Source organism: Bactrocera oleae, chromosome Y (genome assembly GCF_042242935.1).
Source record: "Bactrocera oleae isolate idBacOlea1 chromosome Y, idBacOlea1, whole genome shotgun sequence".
Taxonomy (NCBI): domain Eukaryota; kingdom Metazoa; phylum Arthropoda; class Insecta; order Diptera; family Tephritidae; genus Bactrocera; species Bactrocera oleae.
Window position 1 is genome coordinate 3,524,477 of NC_091542.1, and position 20,292 is coordinate 3,544,768.

The window sequence follows — 20,292 nt, forward strand, 5'->3', positions numbered from 1 at the left end:
CTCAAGTTATCGTTTACAAAAAAACTATTTTAAAATTGTTAAAGAATATACATAAATAAAAATCTTAATAATATGTACCTAAAAAACTACTTCGAAATTATTTTAAGTTTTAACTTTCTTTTTCTGGTTGGTCGTCGAATTGTCTCCGGTATTATTTGGGCCAAATTGAAACTGAAATAAAACATCTAAGTGGTTATTCATATCAGTTTAGAATAATACAACAATATTGTTGCACCTAGTGATATTTTCTGAAACCTAATAAAATATGTATGTTTAAGCAAGTCAGGTAGGACTAAGTTCGGGTATAACCGAACATTTTATGCTTCAGCAACTTACAACTTACAAGGATCAAAGCCGGAGAAATGCCTTCAGATGTGAAAACTTTATATTAAGCAGAAAAAAGAAGCAGAAAGGCTAAATAAGTGTACAACCAATATTTATACTCTCACAACTTGCAAGGATCAAAACCTTGAAGATACTTTTAGATGTGTGATATAGGTATATGATCTATATATACTCTAAATATTTTAGTTGTTGCTGCTTAATGAAGCGCCACTCGATGTACGATATTTTTGGTCAATCGGTCCTTTGTTAATACAAATAAACTTGACGGTCTTCCTACTCGTGAACAGTCCCCATTGCCCATAAGAGAAATATGGATTTTCCAAGCCTAAACCGCAAATGGACATTTTTTGGCTTCGAGGTTTGTTTATAATCATCGCGAAAGCTAAACAAATGGGAAATTGTGGTCTTTTAAACGGTATGCTAGAATCGGATGATATCATCGGAATTCGTGGTAACAAAACGATTTCTCTTTTAAACTTTCCTGTCAAAACAGATGCCTTAAGAACGTTTTAAAAGATTTTTTTAATCACCAAACGTGAATCGTTGCACTGTTTAGGAGAATTTAAATTCGACTGTAGAATAATCGGTTATCCAATTTTCGATCGAAGATGGTGTGGTGGCATTCCCGATAAGAATTTAAAAATTCGATTGGGAAATTCACTGCTTCTTTTTTTTCTAGAGTAGCAGTAGCAATATACATATATTGTATCTGGTAGTTAATCGGATCAATTTCGGATCATCGGATATTTAAAGTAAAATGGATTGAGTAGTAGTCAAATAGAACCACCGAAAAGCCTGTCACTATTTTTGAAATCCTGCATAGTCCTCTTTAATGCATCGAGTTTTTTGAAAACAATATATCTTATCAAAGAAGAGTTAAAGAGAATTTTGAGCGATGTAGATAATAAGCGATAAAGATCTTTCGAATGATGACGGAAATTTCAGACTGAGTGAAAATTTTGATCTTATTAGTAATATACGTATATAATTTTGATTACAAAGAATTTAATGAAATATAGGGGACAATAAGAACTAAGTAGCTGGCTAATATACATTTCCACCAACAATTGATAAGATAATTTTGTGCCCAACAACAGTTTTGTGTATTAATGTACGGCTTAATTATAGTATTTTAAATGTTCAAATAACGGTATGAGTACGTCCATCTTAAGTACAACCTCCCTGTAATACCAACTTAATTAAGAATCTGAATATTTTATGAGGTTATCGCTTACAAAAAACAATTTTAAAATTGTAAAAAAATATACATGAATAAATATCTCAATAATATCTACCAAAAATCTACAACGAAGGTATTTAACGTTTTTACTTACATTTTTCTGGTTGGTCGTCGAATTGTCTCCGGTGTTATTTGGACCAAACTGAAACTGAAAAAAAAAATGTAAGTGATTATTCTTATTAGCTTAGAAAATTATAGCAATATTGTGCATCAAGCGATAGTTTTTGAAATTAAATATTGTATGTATGATTAAACAAGTAAGGAAGGGCTAAGTTCGGATATAGCCGAACATTTTATACTCTCGTAAAGTCAAATGGTATACTCGTTTTAGTTTTCTTTGTGAATCTTGCCGCCTTGTTCTATGTTGACCGATATTTTCGGTTAAAAATCAACTATAGGCAGAAGGGTCCACATATTCAGTACGTAGGGGCTTGAACAATTTTGGTTCGATGTGGACAATTTTTGGTCACAAGGTGGCATACTTTAAACCTATTATTCATGCAAAGTTTTACGCCGATATAATCATTGTTGCATACTGGAAAGTGGAAACATCAGATGGAATTTAAGATGCTGTTATATAGGAAATAGGCGTGGTTTTAATCTGATTTCGTCCATTTTCGTACTATATTATAAAAATATGAGAGGAATATTATGTACCGAATTTTGTTGAAATCGGTTAAGCAGATCCCAATATATGGGTTTTCACCAAAAAGTAGGCGGTGCCACACCCACGGTCTAATTTTGAACGTGGTTCCTATAAAGTATAAATAATCAATGATGATGACGTAAGCAATAATTTGGAGCGAACCTCAGTGTGATCTAGAAACGGCCTACAGTGGGGCGAAGAAATGTGTTGCTCTGTTATTGCAATTTTTAAAAATAAACTTTAATTGAGCAAAGCTGATAGCAAATATGTTGTGGTTATTTTTGCAATTATTGAAATAAAATTTTTTGATCAACACTGATTTTATCGCCAATTTTTAATTCAATTTCAGATTGAAGTTGTTATTTAGTTTGTTAGCTATGCTAACTGTACTAACTTCTATGCATGTACATACAGAGAGGTATTACGTGACATGGAACAGATGGACGAAGCATTTTTAGACAATAAAAAAGTTTTGCTTTAAAATACTAAAACCAATTATTTTTTAAACGCAGTTGACAAAACTTCTTTGAAATTCTGTAATAGAAGTTATGTTAAGAAACAGGTTGATACGTTGACTCAGTAGCGAAGAAAGTTGAATTCCTTCCATTTTTCTTATCAAAGAAGAGTTAAGGAAAATTTTTTGTGATTTAGATTACGTTTTTTACGATAAAGAGAATTTAATGAAATATAGGAGACAATAAGAATTAAGTAGGTGGCTAATATACATTTTTATTTTTCTTTTCCACCAACAATTGGTAAGATTGTGCAATACAACAATTTATGTGTGGCTAAATTATATTATTTTAAATGTTTAGATAACTATATGTTTCGGACTTAGCGATGGTCTGAGTAACCCCATTTGAAGTACAACCTCTCTGTATTACCAGTTTTATAAAAAATCTGAAATTTTCCTCAAGTTATCGTTTACAAAAAAACTATTTTAAAATTGTTAAAGAATATACATAAATAAAAATCTTAATAATATGTACCTAAAAAACTACTTCGAAATTATTTTAAGTTTTAACTTTCTTTTTCTGGTTGGTCGTCGAATTGTCTCCGGTATTATTTGGGCCAAATTGAAACTGAAATAAAACATCTAAGTGGTTATTCATATCAGTTTAGAATAATACAACAATATTGTTGCACCTAGTGATATTTTCTGAAACCTAATAAAATATGTATGTTTAAGCAAGTCAGGTAGGACTAAGTTCGGGTATAACCGAACATTTTATACTTCAGCAACTTACAACTTACAAGGATCAAAGCCGGAGAAATGCCTTCAGATGTGAAAACTTTATATTAAGCAGAAAAAAGAAGCAGAAAGGCTCAATAAGTGTACAACCAATATTTATACTCTCACAGCTTTCAAGGATCAAAACCTTGAAGATACTTTTAGATGTGTGATATAGGTATATGATCTATATATACTCTAAATATTTTAGTTGTTGCTGCTTAATGAAGTGCCACTCGATGTACGATATTTTTGGTCAATCGGTCCTTTGTCAATACAAATAAACTTGACGGTCTTCCTACTCGTGAACAGTCCCCATTGCCCATAAGAGAAATATGGATTTTCCAAGCCTAAACCGCAAATGGACATTTTTTGGCTTTGAGGTTTGTTTATAATCATCGCGAAAGCTAAACAAATGGGAAAATGTGGTCTTTTAAACGGTATGCTAGAATCGGATGATATCATCGGAATTCGTGGTAACAAAACGATTTCTCTTTTAAACTTTCCTGTCAAAACAGATGCCTTAAGAACGTTTTAAAAGATTTTTTTAATCACCAAACGTGAATCGTTGCACTGTTTAGGAGAATTTAAATTCGACTGTAGAATAATCGGTTATCCAATTTTCGATCGAAGATGGTGTGGTGGCATTCCCGATAAGAATTCAAAAATTCGATTGGGAAATTCACTGCTTCTTTTTTTTCTAGAGTAGCAGTAGCAATATACATATATTGTATCTGGTAGTTAATCGGATCAATTTCGGATCATCGGATATTTAAAGTAAAATGGATTGAGTAGTAGTCAAATAGAACCACCGAAAAGCCTGTCACTATTTTTGAAATCCTGCATAGTCCTCTTTAATGCATCGAGTTTTTTGAAAACAATATATCTTATCAAAGAAGAGTTAAAGAGAATTTTGAGCGATGTAGATAATAAGCGATAAAGATCTTTCGAATGATGACGGAAATTTCAGACTGAGTGAAAATTTTGATCTTATTAGTAATATACGTATATAATTTTGATTACAAAGAATTTAATGAAATATAGGGGACAATAAGAACTAAGTAGCTGGCTAATATACATTTCCACCAACAATTGATAAGATAATTTTGTGCCCAACAACAGTTTTGTGTATTAATGTACGGCTTAATTATAGTATTTTAAATGTTCAAATAACGGTATGAGTACGTCCATCTTAAGTACAACCTCCCTGTAATACCAACTTAATTAAGAATCTGAATATTTTATGAGGTTATCGCTTACAAAAAACAATTTTAAAATTGTAAAAAAATATACATGAATAAATATCTCAATAATATCTACCAAAAATCTACAACGAAGGTATTTAACGTTTTTACTTACATTTTTCTGGTTGGTCGTCGAATTGTCTCCGGTGTTATTTGGACCAAACTGAAACTGAAAAAAAAAATGTAAGTGATTATTCTTATTAGCTTAGAAAATTATAACAATATTGTGCATCAAGCGATAGTTTTTGAAATTAAATATTGTATGTATGATTAAACAAGTAAGGAAGGGCTAAGTTCGGATATAGCCGAACATTTTATACTCTCGTAAAGTCAAATGGTATACTCGTTTTAGTTTTCTTTGTGAATCTTGCCGCCTTGTTCTATGTTGACCGATATTTTCGGTTAAAAATCAACTATAGGCAGAAGGGTCCACATATTCAGTACGTAGGGGCTTGAACAATTTTGGTTCGATGTGGACAATTTTTGGTCACAAGGTGGCATACTTTAAACCTATTATTCATGCAAAGTTTTACGCCGATATAATCATTGTTGCATACTGGAAAGTGGAAACATCAGATGGAATTTAAGATGCTGTTATATAGGAAATAGGCGTGGTTTTAATCTGATTTCGTCCATTTTCGTACTATATTATAAAAATATGAGAGGAATATTATGTACCGAATTTTGTTGAAATCGGTTAAGCAGATCCCAATATATGGGTTTTCACCAAAAAGTAGGCGGTGCCACACCCACGGTCTAATTTTGAACGTGGTTCCTATAAAGTATAAATAATCAATGATGATGACGTAAGCAATAATTTGGAGCGAACCTCAGTGTGATCTAGAAACGGCCTACAGTGGGGCGAAGAAATGTGTTGCTCTGTTATTGCAATTTTTAAAAATAAACTTTAATTGAGCAAAGCTGATAGCAAATATGTTGTGGTTATTTTTGCAATTATTGAAATAAAATTTTTTGATCAACACTGATTTTATCGCCAATTTTTAATTCAATTTCAGATTGAAGTTGTTATTTAGTTTGTTAGCTATGCTAACTGTACTAACTTCTATGCATGTACATACAGAGAGGTATTACGTGACATGGAACAGATGGACGAAGCATTTTTAGACAATAAAAAAGTTTTGCTTTAAAATACTAAAACCAATTATTTTTTAAACGCAGTTGACAAAACTTCTTTGAAATTCTGTAATAGAAGTTATGTTAAGAAACAGGTTGATACGTTGACTCAGTAGCGAAGAAAGTTGAATTCCTTCCATTTTTCTTATCAAAGAAGAGTTAAGGAAAATTTTTTGTGATTTAGATTACGTTTTTTACGATAAAGAGAATTTAATGAAATATAGGAGACAATAAGAATTAAGTAGGTGGCTAATATACATTTTTATTTTTCTTTTCCACCAACAATTGGTAAGATTGTGCAATACAACAATTTATGTGTGGCTAAATTATATTATTTTAAATGTTTAGATAACTATATGTTTCGGACTTAGCGATGGTCTGAGTAACCCCATTTGAAGTACAACCTCTCTGTATTACCAGTTTTATAAAAAATCTGAAATTTTCCTCAAGTTATCGTTTACAAAAAAACTATTTTAAAATTGTTAAAGAATATACATAAATAAAAATCTTAATAATATGTACCTAAAAAACTACTTCGAAATTATTTTAAGTTTTAACTTTCTTTTTCTGGTTGGTCGTCGAATTGTCTCCGGTATTATTTGGGCCAAATTGAAACTGAAATAAAACATCTAAGTGGTTATTCATATCAGTTTAGAATAATACAACAATATTGTTGCCCCTAGTGATATTTTCTAAAACCTAATAAAATATGTATGTTTAAGCAAGTCAGGTAGGACTAAGTTCGGGTATAACCGAACATTTTATACTTCAGCAACTTACAACTTACAAGGATCAAAGCCGGAGAAATGCCTTCAGATGTGAAAACTTTATATTAAGCAGAAAAAAGAAGCAGAAAGGCTCAATAAGTGTACAACCAATATTTATACTCTCACAGCTTTCAAGGATCAAAACCTTGAAGATACTTTTAGATGTGTGATATAGGTATATGATCTATATATACTCTAAATATTTTAGTTGTTGCTGCTTAATGAAGTGCCACTCGATGTACGATATTTTTGGTCAATCGGTCCTTTGTTAATACAAATAAACTTGACGGTCTTCCTACTCGTGAACAGTCCCCATTGCCCATAAGAGAAATATGGATTTTCCAAGCCTAAACCGCAAATGGACATTTTTTGGCTTTGAGGTTTGTTTATAATCATCGCGAAAGCTAAACAAATGGGAAAATGTGGTCTTTTAAACGGTATGCTAGAATCGGATGATATCATCGGAATTCGTGGTAACAAAACGATTTCTCCTTTAAACTTTCCTGTCAAAACAGATGAATTAAGAACGTTTTCAAAGATTTTTTTAATCACCAAACGTGAATCGTTGCACTGTTTAGGAGAATTTAAATTCGACTGTAGAATAATCGGTGATCCAATTTTCAATCGAAGATGGTGTGGTGGCATTCCCGATAAGAATTTAAAAATTCGATTGGGAAATTCACTGCTTCTTTTTTTTCTAGAGTAGCAGTAGCAAAATACATATATTTTATCTGGTAGTTAATCGGATCAACATCAACATTTTTCGCTACCAAAATTGCGCGATTACTAAGCCAGTCGTTATTTTGATAGTTATTTAGTATTTAAAGTAAAATGGATTGAGAGGTAGTCAAATAGAACCACCGAAAAGCCTGTCACTATTCTTGAAATCCTGCATAGTCCTCTTTAATGCATCGAGTGAATGCTTACTAACAAAAGTACACTCAACCCAAAAAATTATCGAAACCTTCCGTAACACTGCCGCCATTCCTCTTCTTTTATTGATGCTACATATTGTATTTGGATTGTTATGAATATCTAAAGGTAGCTTGAAAGCAGAGGCTGTCCGCTCACTATCCAACAAAGTATTAGCTATGCCTGATAATGCAACTGCTAATACAACTTTTTGTTTTGGTCGTAGTTTAACAAGAATGAAAAATATCAAATATGTTTTACCGGTCCCATAATTCGATGGCACATGTTCCCACGATTATTAAATTGTTCCTCTCCCTGCAAATCACTATTCACTGAGTCTGTAGCTGGGCGATTAGGAGATGAAATACCATAATGACTAAGTGATGAACTTGAGATGATAATATATACTATAAATATTCAGTCATTATTAATGCTTCGTTATACATATCTTGTGTGAAGTCTAAGTTTGAAGAGTGGGTTATTATTAAATGCTGCCTCTGCGAAGAGGCTAAACACGAAAAAGACGACCATATCACGGGCTCCGCAAAATGTACGGTATGTAGGAATCATCAGAATAAATGAATATTCTACAGGCCAATATGCATAAATGCAAGGCTGCTGATGCTTTACTCTCGCTAATGGTGACGGAGAGCGGTTACGACTTAATTATCATAAGCGAGCAATATAAAAAGAAGGAGAGTGGGACCTGGTTAGAAGATAGCAGCTCAACCGCAGCTATATTGCTACCCTCAGGAAGTAAAATCACCATCACAGGTAAAGGGAACAGCCAACGGTTTCGTCTGGTCCAGTTGCGACCTTTTCACAGTAATTAGCTGCTACCTGACGCCAAGCGACAGCATACAAGAATTTCAAGAAAAGCTCGACAATATAGAGGATACAGCCACAAGAATTTCAAGAGAAGCTCGACAATATAGAGGATATAGCCAGGTCAATTAATTATCGCCGGAGACCTGAATTCGAAGGCCGCAGAGTGGGGTATGCCAAACACGGAATCGAAAGGAAAGCGCATTCTAGAAACGACTGCGCGGCTTGTTCTAACAGTGCTTAATACGGGAAATGCAACCACGTTTAGAAGACCGGGTTGCTAGGAACCCACACCAGACATCACCCTATCAACAGAATGCATGGCTGGATTAATAAAGAAATGGAGAGTCCTTGAAGATTACGCTGGCAGCGATCACCAGTACATCTCTTTTGAGGTGGACACCGAAACAAACGCCCACCAGTACAGAAAAAATACTGGAGCCCGAAAATTAAACGTCTCGAAACTAAACACTTCGAAATTAATCTCCGCAATAGACGCCCATAACCCATCTAGCAGCTCCCCTAAGAATGCAAGAAAAGTTGTCGAGCACACAATGCTTAATATAACAAGAGCATGTCACAAATCGATGCCCAAGGCTTCCCACATCAAACATAAAGCGGCAGTTAACTGGTGGACAGAAGATATTCCCCAACTCAGACGCACATGCCTTCGCCTTAGTAGATCGTATACGAGATCCAGGCGAAGAGGAGCCGCATCTCAAGAAGCCGAGCAATATCAAGCGGCGAAAAAGGAGCTGAAGCACGCTATCGATGATAGCAAAAAGAGAAAATGGAAGGAACTACGCGAGGACGTTAACAAAAACCCCTGGGGACTCGGGTTCAAAATAGTAATGAAGAAACTCGGAGTTCGAGCAAAACCACCTGACTTAACCGCTGCCAAAATGGATCATATCATAAGCGCACTCTTCACCACACACGAAAACAGGATAAGTGATCCAGAACAGACAACAAGACTTCTGCAAATCCCTCAGTTCACCCTCGAAGAGCTGCAACTGGCCACTGGCAAGCTCAAAACTAATAAATCACCCGGCCCGGACGGGATTCCAGCAGAAATCCTTAAAAAAAACGCCGCAGAGCGACCGGCATTACTTCTGAATATATACAACGCCTGCCTCGAAGCCGGAATATTCCCTGAACCTTGGACAAAACAACGGCTTGTGCTAATCAGTAAGGGAAAAGGTGATCTCATCTTACCATCAGCATACCGTCCACTATGTATGCTTGACACAGCGGGAAAACTTTATGAAACTCTACTTAAACCCAGACTCGAAGCGGCCATCAGTGAAGCCGGAGGACTCTTCCCTAGACAACATGGCTTTAGACCCGGCAAGTCAACTTTAGGAGCTATAAGATGCATCATTGATCGTAGAAGCCGCACAGCGTAGATGCCATAAATACAAAAGAATAGTTTTGCTGGCGACTCTAGACGTCCGAAACGCTTTCAACAGCTCTAGATGGACGGACATGATCGACGCTCTTGAAAAAAGCTTTAAATCCCCAACTACCTCAGAGCTGTGGTGCGGAGCTACCTCAGCAATAGGTATCTGATGTACCAAACTAGAGAGATACCGGTTACGTCAGGAGCTGCACAAGGATCTATTTTAGACCCAGACTTTTGGAACATCAACTACGACGGCATACTAAAACTCGAAATGCCAGACGAATCGTAAATAATTGGCTACGCGGACGACATTGCAGCAGTAATTACAGCCCGACTTCTTCGACTTTTCCCATTCTGTAGAGATACTTTTTAAAGTATCCATGACCAGATAGTAGCTGCGTTATGTAGAAGTCGACTGCTCCGAATTTACGACTTGTCCATAAGATTAGGTCTTTTATAAGTCTGGCCGTCCATCTGCTGCGACTCTCATTCTCCCATCTTCGTAGCCATGCTGAGATCGTGTCTATCTTTATTTGGTCTAATGCGCTGTTGTTGTATTCAGACATTTTCTTTAGCTCCCACAGCTTTTTCCTTTCGTATGCCAGAAGATGAATTGGGGCATTTCCGCTTATGACTAATATTGCATCACCTGACACCGTTCGACTTTTCGAAACTAAAATAAAATATAAATTAAAAATAAACTTAAAAAAAAAATAAAAATAAATTTAATAATATTGGAATAAATTATAAATGTTTTATGATATGTAAAATACTTTCCTTTTTTTTTACTTATTACAAATCACACAGGCAATTTGCACTTTTTATTCAAGTTGGGCATCCCAATAATCTAATTTTATCTGAAACAGGAGAAAACGTTATTTTTGGCTGCGCTATAATACCGTTCACAGGTGCATTTCTTTTAGTAACTACTATATGTATGACTACATTTGAAAGCGTAACTTGCCAACGGTTTGCATCCAACGGAAAGCATTTTGCCAGTTCTTTCTAGCCAAGTTCTTTGCTATAAACGATCATATATAACATATAATAATATTTATTATTCTATAACACTTTTTTATATGATTTATAAATTACACTAATAACATCTACGACTTACACTTTATATTATAATACAAAATTAAATTTAATAATATTGAATATAACATATATCTATATCTGGGAATTCTTCTTGAGGTAAGGCCCATGTCTCGGCAAATCACAGAATATCAGTAGAACAAATCAGCTTGTCTGATCTGATATCTTCAATATGCTTTTTTAGGCTCCTTACATTTTGATAATAAATATCTAGGCGTTGTTGCGATTTTTCAGTTAAAAATCTGTAGCATGTCGTCAATGCTCCTTCTGTCTTCAATCTATTAAGTTGAGTTTTAATTGGATCCTGCGGTCCAAATGGGTTCGGGGGAGAAAATGTCCCGATTATATATAATCCATTGGCACTTGTGGCTCTGCTACATCCTATATATAAAGCTGATCTGCTTACTCTACCCTCTAGATGAGCAGCAACTTGTGTGTATGTTTTACCTTGACTTTTATGTATCGTGATGGCTTCAGCTGGAATGACTGGAAACTGTCTGCATTCTATGATTACTTTCTCATTTCTCTTGTATTGGAATGATCGGAACACGCTCATGATTGGTGTCCAATCTGCATTGCCACTGTGAGGCTGCTTGGAACGTGCAAAGCTTCCAACTCATGATTCTGCGAAAACTTTCAGATCTATGCGATTCGAAATCAACCTGCATTAGTTCCCCGATAGCACCATTGACGAGAACATCACTTATGCTTATGTTAACTGTCACCATATATTTGATCGAAGTCTTGAGATGCAATGTATAAAGCAGTCCTTGTGTTTCCGATGGCTTAAAAGACTTCACAGCTTCTAAAATGTTTGTCCTGCTACGTTCACTTAAGAAACTTGACTTAATTGTATCATTCGCAGTCAAAATGAACTCCTCGGTCATCATGTTCGCCAGTTTAGTTACATTGAAATCATTTACTCCACCATTTGAATAAAATAGATAGATGGCTTCGTTCGGTATCTCATTAGAGATCTTTACCCTGGTTTTGATTAATTGGATATCAGCGTGTGTCATGATTCCCTCTGACATGTTATTTAAAGCGATGGCAAATGCACATCTTCACGCTGGCGCATTATTTTAGTGAGCTCAAATTACCGAAATTGATCCCAAAGCGTTCCTGTAATTGTACTGTAATGATCATTCCTATTCGGCGCAAATATCCATCGATATCCTACTGGCGGCAGCTGCTTTAAGTCACCAAATACGATAATTAGTATACCTCCAAAGTAAGCGGTGCTCCTGAAAATTTGCTTTAGCCTGCAATCTAAATATGCTAAAATCGTTGCTCCAACCATTGAAATTTCGTCAATTATAATAAGCCTAATATCTATGAGATTGGCATGAATAGTGTTTAATGTGTCACTATTTAGTGGCAGATCGCCGAAAGAGTGGTTGACGGGGAGTGAAAAAACCGAATGAAGGGTTAGACCTCCAATTCCAAATGTTGCTTTGCTAGTGAGTGCGCAGAGTAACACTTTGGCTGTTTCGGGGTTGGTTCCTGGTACACTATTAGCTCGCAATGTCAACGACTGATATATAGTTGTTATAAACTGACTCCAGCACCGCCTCCGACATATTCGATACATTTCCTCTTCTAATATTAGAGGTGGGAGTTTAATTAATCGAACTGCCTCTTCCTCTTCCTCTGTATTGTTGTGCTCTTGAAAAACATTAATGTCTCCTGTTTGCTCTGGAACAGATAGAGCTCTAAATTCGGGATCTAAAAGTTGTGAGGCAGCTCGATCACCAGCTGTTTCTTCCACTGTGAAATGAAGGTTTTCCAAAATCTGTTCTAGTTCGGTCGATGAAAATTTGTCATATTTGAGCAGTAAATAACTCAATTTGCTGCTTGTGTGCATTGCAAATAATTTCGACGTCATTACTTAATAAGTCTGTTTCCTCATTTCTCCATGGGCGAAACATCATGGCGATTTCTCTGAAGAAATCGGCTCTTGAACTTTCAACGCTAAAATATTTCCAACGCAGAATAAGGGCTTGCTTCCTTTTCCTTAGAAATCCTGATCCATCCTTTAATGTCATTGGAAGTGCAGCTGTCGTGTCATCCTCGTTCTCTACTTCGTTGTACTCTTCGTTATTTTAAGAAATATTTCTGCTCAAAGTATTTCTGCTTGTTTTGCCAAATCTGAACCATGCTGCAAAATCTGCTAAACATAGTTCTTCCAATTGATCGGGCCTTTGAGAGTAGTGCTCCAGCTTACTCGGCACATATATGCCCGTAGAGTCCTCCTGTAAAGCATTCAATTCAAGTCGAGGCTTTATCATCCTTACCCGGTTGTTAGGATGTGGTGTATTTATAAATATTTCCCTATTACTGGCTTCTGATAGATGCAGTATTTATACCTATAATTATTGATATAGCTGCAGCAAGCGTATGCGAATGAATTGAATATCCATATTTGCTCTATGGAATTTAAGGATATTATTATTATAGGCTAATAACTGTCTAAAAATTTTCTTTTTAGGAAAATTTGTGGCTTTTTTACAAATGAGCGAAAAGCAAGCTTGTATCCTTCATAATCAGTATTGATCCGCTCATCCGCCAAAAAATTTTCGAAGCAGTTCAACCGTGTTATTACTTTCTATTAGAGATCCGTTAGAGTTCATAGTTCCTGTATTTTTTGGATTCGAACTTTGTGTTGTCAATACTATCCTCATTCTCCAAAGGGAAAAGTATTTCTGTCCGTGGCATCGGCGGATATGGCATATTGAATCGACATACTTGTTTTCCATGTAGGTCTCTTGGGCAAGCTCGACTATCTCTGTGATTTTGATACTGAATGAATTCCTGTAAGTCCATCCCATTTTAGTGCCTCCAATATTTTTGCTGGACGCATTGTTCCGTCATAAAGTTTTCTTCATATTCCAATCGACGTTTCAAGTGCACTTGAATAATATGGCTGTTATCAAATCTTCGTGGAAGCATTGTTACGACTGTCTCTACAACAGAAATTGGGATATTCACCACTGCTGTACGAATAGCACATTGTCGCTCATATTCTAAGGAGATAATGGGCATAAATGGGATCCTCGGTGATATCAGTCAGATATTTGGTATCTTGCACTTCCTAATAATACGATAGCATGTGTTGCAAAAGATGTATTTTTGGTTCGACGGAAATTTTGATGACAGATAAAACACTTTTCTAGCATCTTCTGAGCGCGCAAATTTTGTTGAAGCTTGACATTTTTCTAGGTTTTTCACTTGATGAGGGAACCAAGTGCCACCGCAACACACGCATATTTCAGTGGGTCTTTTCTTGACAACAATGTATACATATCAAAGATATTGACAACTCGACGTTGACGTTCTTGTTCTTCTAGCTGTGCATCAGGAGAAAGTTCACAACGTCTTCTTATATTCCTCCTGGATTGCCTCCCGCTTTCTTACTGACGATTTGCGAGATCAGATCTATGCAATTGTACTCTTTCCAACGTTGATTCCTGCTCGTTTGCTAGTTGTTGCCTGATTTGCTGGCGGTTCACTCTTCTTTGAGAAGAATTTAAAATTTGCCTACGACGCCTTCTTATTGGATCTTCTCGACGACTTCTCCTCAATGCAGCATCTTGTTGCCTCTCTTCTTCCCTTAATATTGCATTCTGACACAGAACGTTCCATTGTGTTGCGCTCCTGCTCCGCTGCTCTATATTCCGGATTGGTTCTCCTATTTAAATGTTCCGCAGTGTTGCGTTCCTGCTCTTCAGTTCTATATTCCTAGCTGCTCGCGTAAACTGAAGGGATCCGATGTGTTGGGCCCTATTTATTGAATGTTTTAGAGCCCGACTTCACATCTGCAAACTCTTTTGCCCTTCTTGGAATCATCAAGGAATTTTCGACGAAATGTTAAGGCGTTAATTACAAAAGTTGCATTGTAGACGTTCTTTTTTACCTAGGTTATATTTTCTACCTCCCCTGCGAACTATGTTTACTTCCTACCAAGGTTTGGTTTAGTACCTACCCATCAGTTAATTAGGATTTTAAAATTATTATTAATAAATATATTGTATTTATTTATTTTATGGGTATTAAAAATATTATTTTTCCGTTAAATATAAAAGGTGCATTATCGAAGTTTTTTTACCTATGTTATGCTTTTGAGCTACGCTTAGTACAATGTTTATTTCCTACCTGTTATTTTACCTAGAATGTTTTGTACCTACCCATCAGTTAATTAGGGTTTTAAAACTGATTAATTACGTTTTCAAAGTTAGTGTTCTATTATTATTAATAAATAATAATATATCTTGAATAATTAGGGATTTGTTTATTTTATGGTTAATTAAATAATATTTTTGCTCCTTACTGATATGTATCCATTCTTAACACAATTTTCAACTTACATTACCTTAATGTCATACCTCACTTTTGGCACAAGCAAAGCAGTTTTTAGCAGATTAAAGAAAAATTTTATTGAAAGCTCAAATTGGACAGTATAAATTATTAATTAATCTGATGGTTTATTATATATTTTTTGTAAAGTGGTTAAATCTGATCACAATGTAAATATATTGGAAAAGATTGATTAGTTATGTTACTCACTATTTACCATATAGGAAAAATTTAAGGGTTTAATTTTCTATTACAAGCTATATTACATTTTCTATTACAAGCTATATTACAAAAGGAAGTCATGCCAAACTTTGTGAAGATATTTTGTTTATAAAAAAATTTCCCATACAACAACTTGAGTTTGATCGGTCAGTTTCTATGACAGCTGTATGCTATAGTGGTCCGATCTTAACCATTCGTTCGAAGATTGAAGTCATATCTTAAGCAATAATCCATACTAAAAACTTCCATACAAAAATTTATTTTGATCGGTCCGTTTCTATGATAGCTATGGTCTGATATGAACAATTCGTTCGAATATTGCAGCGATATCTTGGACAATGATCATCCATGCCATATTTCGTGAAGATAACTTGTCGTAAATAATTTTTTTCATGTAAGAACTTAATTTAGATTGTCAGTTTGTATGGCAGCTATATGCCATTAAGAGAAATCCATGCCGGATTTCGAGAAGATATCTTATCTAATGAACAATTCTTCTATACAAGCACTTGATTCCGATCGTTCAGTTTATCTGGCAGATATATGCTATAGTGATCCGATCTGTACAATGTTTTCGGATATTGCAATACTTTTTCTAGCAATAACCTATGCCAAATTTCGTAAATATACCTCTTCAAATGAAAAAGTTTTCCCTGCAAGTATTTGATTCTGATCATTCAGTTTACATGACAGCTATATGCTATAGTGGTCCGATATCGGCCGTTCCGACAAATGAGCAGCTTCTTGGTAAGAAAAAGACGTGTTCGAAATTTCAGATCGATAGCTTAAAAACTGAGGGACTAGTTCGCGTATATACAGACGGACGGACGGACGCACAGACGGACATGGCTAAATCAACTCAGCTCGTCACGGTGATTATTTATATATATACTTTATATGGTCTCCGCCATTTACTTTTGGGTATTACAAACTTCGTGGCAAAATTAATATACCCTGTTCAGTGTATAAAAAGCTTGAGAATTTTCATGGCGCCCGAGGAGGGGCGTAGTGCGTGCTTAAGATTTAAAGTGTATATTAACTTTTCGCAAAACTAATTTAACTTTTCGTTTGATACTGCCTCTGCATTATCTCTTTTGTCGGATTTCGGTTAAGTGAGTGCAAGTACAAAAATCTTCTAACGAAAGATTAGAACGAGTAATTGCGACAAACTACAAGTTTGTTGGACATCATAAAGCCAAAGACCCAATTGCACCAATAAACACAAACTTTCAGCGACCTGTATTTCTAATGTCGCTGACACAACCTCAATATATGAGTTCTCAACTTTCAAATTCATTTGCATTACCAAATAGCATAGTTTGCTAAGTAAGCATTTTTTTACAATATAAGCGAATAATTCTAATAACAAAACGGGAGAATGTAAAATAAAGTACAACATTTAACAACAAACGAACACTTGGCTATTAACTGTTCCATCAACACATCAACAATAAACGCAGAAAAAATCATTCACATTGTTTTGGATGTACAGTATAAAGCCGTCCCAGTGTCTTAGCTGCAAATACGCCGGCAATTGAAGAACGTGGCTCTCCTTTTTTACATGGTTTCCATTTCTAAGCTGACGTGTTCCATGTAAAATAGCATTATAATGTTTTTGCCAATTGACCATACACGTAAATTTTTTCACAAAGAGTTAATAGTTCTGTCATATTTGGTGGTTTAAATGCTCTTTTGAGAATATTTTCTTCAGTAAAGTACACACGTTATTCAATTTCAAGATGCGCTGCAAGATGTTGGATAGCAGGTTCTCTGTGGTGCATGGGAAAGCTAATTATACGCCAGATAGCTTCACTGCTGCTAATGTATCTACCCATTTGGTAGCGTGCTATTTCATGATTTTCTTTTATATTTTGTACTCAAAATATGTCCAAATTAGTTCTCTTATCAACATTAATATAGCCTTCTACGTTTTGCAGAGTAGTGGTGAGTATGGTATCACCCATTGATTGTCAATTTCTAATTGGTTAGAAATTGAAGTTCTCATTTTATATGTATGATCACCATTATCATGAACCTCATAGGAAAATAATTTGATCAATTTCCTCTGGACGAATTTTATCTTCAAGACAAATTAATATGTAAACATGCGGTAAGCCTAGTTTCTGCTCACTCAATTGAATACAGCCAACAACACGTTTTGCCAAAAACTGAATATATAGCATTAAAATCAATTTTTGATTTCAATTTTTCTTTAAACACTCGTGCAGTAATATCGTGACGATTTCCAATTTGGATTATACGTAGGTGTTATAAACAAATCTGGACGCTTTTTGTAATGACGTACATAAGTCATTGCATCCTGTATGTGTTCCTGCATATGTAACTGGATTGTAAAATAACAGCACGGTCGATTTCATTGGTGTTTAAATTTCCATAGACGTTTCCAACAATATAATTTCGTAAGTGAATGTAATTCTCTGATCGTAGTTTAGCTTGGTTGAAACAAATGAATCGCAAACGTTCGCTTTCAATCTAAGCAAACATATCCACAACGTATTGATGATACAATTGACGACATCGAGGGATATATGCAGCTGTCCTGATTGTATCTAATCATTAATAGATACGCATAGTAGTTCATTGAACTAACTGTTTCAATTAATTCACTACCATTGACTGGATCACACTGTTTAATGTTGATATGATATCCATCTTGTCCTTGCCAGAATATGTATGGGTACTGGAGTGCATCGAATGTGAATTATATCGGCGCCTAATTTTTATCGATCTGTTGTCAACTGGATCACCGACCATAATAATAGCAACTTCATCAACGATTGGTGCATTGAATCTGCCGGCGTGTTCTCCCAAAAGTACTTTGTCCGCTTCGATCACAATTTCATAATTGCCACTTTTTAGTTTTGGTGACACTCTTTTAAACAATTGAATTAATTGATTACTGTTCTCCAAAAATCATTCTAATGACAATACAATTTCTCTTTCTTCCACTTGTTTAATGAAATCGAGTTCTTACATAAAATAGACCGAAAAAAATTGTGGATCCTCATTCGGCCGCGAATTTCGATTGTTGCCTCAAAGTATGACCGTCAGATGAAAATTCACAAACTGTGGATGCTCCAAACGACGTCATGTGAAATCAACAATTAAATTTTCGTGTCTAACGAAAAATAATTTTTATTCATTTGAAATGTAAAAAAGAAGACATTTCAAAGGTTTAGGTAGAGTAGGGAGTGGTTACAATTCAACTTTTCCTAATGTGCAACACATGTTGGGTCTTTCATTTAGCGCCTGACAATAATTGTGTAATTTTTCCATTGCACCGATAGTAACTTTTGAATCTATGTGTTTATTACGTGCCCCCCTGGTTATCACTGCATTTTCTTGTCGACGGATATCACACTACTCTCGTGATTCTCCTGCACGAATTTCAGCTGTGCGAATTCTTTGAGCATTGCATTTCTTTCTGCTCTCTGTTCGACTGATTACTGTGCTCGTTCAACACTTACATATCGAGTCTTCTTGCCAACCTTAATAGATTTTTAAGGTGGCATTTTACTCAAAATAGTAATTGAATTTTTAATAGGAATTAATTTCGCTGGTTTTGATTTTGTGGATCATATATTTGGCTGCATTTATATAACTGTATCTCTGATTTCGTAGATTATATATTTGGCTGTAATTATATAACTATAAATTTGAAATAAAAAAAATACATTCGAAGTAATGTACGCAACGAAGACAAAATGAATAATGATTTGAACGAAGCGACATTAAGTGGTATAGGTAGGTATATAGTAGTCCAAGAAAATATATCTCACTAAAGTTTGGCGCCATCTATGAGCTGCAAAGGACAAAGTTTTGTAGTCCTCTTTAAAGAAATTCGCTTAAGGCGCCATCTGTTCTAGACTTATGGAACCTATGATTAATAACAACAATCAACGTTGATGATCAGTTTAATATTAATTATTGAGACCATTAATTTAAAATATAAGTATTCTATCATTTAAGTTGGACGAAATTCGCCATATGCCAACTTTCATGAATATTAGTTGACTCGTTTTTGAGTTCATTCGGAACATACACACGGACAATAAATTTTTATATATTATATTAAGACTAGCAGACCCGGACACGCGTTGCCGTTGGATTATTGATGTGCTGTTGGATCATTTTGGAGGAGAATTTAAAAATTCGATTTTCGAATCCAGCGAAACGAGTTATGGTAGGGAAAGCGCCGTAAGTATCCTCTATTCATAAAGATAGAAACACGACAAAAAGACTACGTGAGATATAACCTCCAACAAAAAAGCCTAAAACGCAGATGATAAAGCGCAGGCTTCATATCGTGGGGTTACAAAAGTAATGCAGAAACACAGCTCAGGAGATAAGCCTGCAGGCGAGAAATGGGTGGACGTAGTTAAAAAGAGGAAGCCGATCGAAAACAGAATCAGATCGATCTATCTAAATTATTCTAAAAAAAAGAGGGAGCGTCGAATGCGGATATCCTAAAGAAAATTAAATGTGGTAGTGGCCTTGAAGAACTGGGCTCACACGTAAGGTACATCAGGATAACCCTCAAAGGAGATCTGCTTATAGAATTAAAACACCAAGCAGACAAAAGAGCCAACATGTTCGAAAGTGCCATAGAAGGAGTGATTGGTGAGATGGTGGTAATACAGCCAAAAATCCATCATGTTACCATTATGTGCAAGGACCTAGACGAGATAACCACTCCCGAAGAAATTTGCGACGCATTACAAAAGGAATGTGGGCTTAAAAATCTAAAGAAAGAAAATGTTAAAAGTATGCGAAAAACCCGAACATAAATAGCGCTTATATATTTGCGTGCCGAGGATGCCAAAACCGTACTTAAACAAGGCAAAGTAAAGATCGA

The 20,292-nt window shown here is 35.3% G+C and overlaps 1 long non-coding RNA gene across 1 annotated transcript in view; it reads right to left on the reverse strand.

Annotated features, from left to right (window-relative positions):
• Window positions 1-1,679: 1,679 nt before the first annotated feature.
• Window positions 1,680-20,292, reverse strand: part of LOC138858253 (uncharacterized) — a 497,314-nt gene continuing 478,701 nt past the window's right edge. Inside the window, exons 3-4 of the long non-coding RNA XR_011397439.1 lie at window positions 4,822-4,875; window positions 1,680-1,733 (exon numbers count right to left, since the gene is read on the reverse strand). This is a non-coding gene — a long non-coding RNA (uncharacterized lncRNA). The remainder of the gene's footprint in view (window positions 1,734-4,821; window positions 4,876-20,292) is intronic.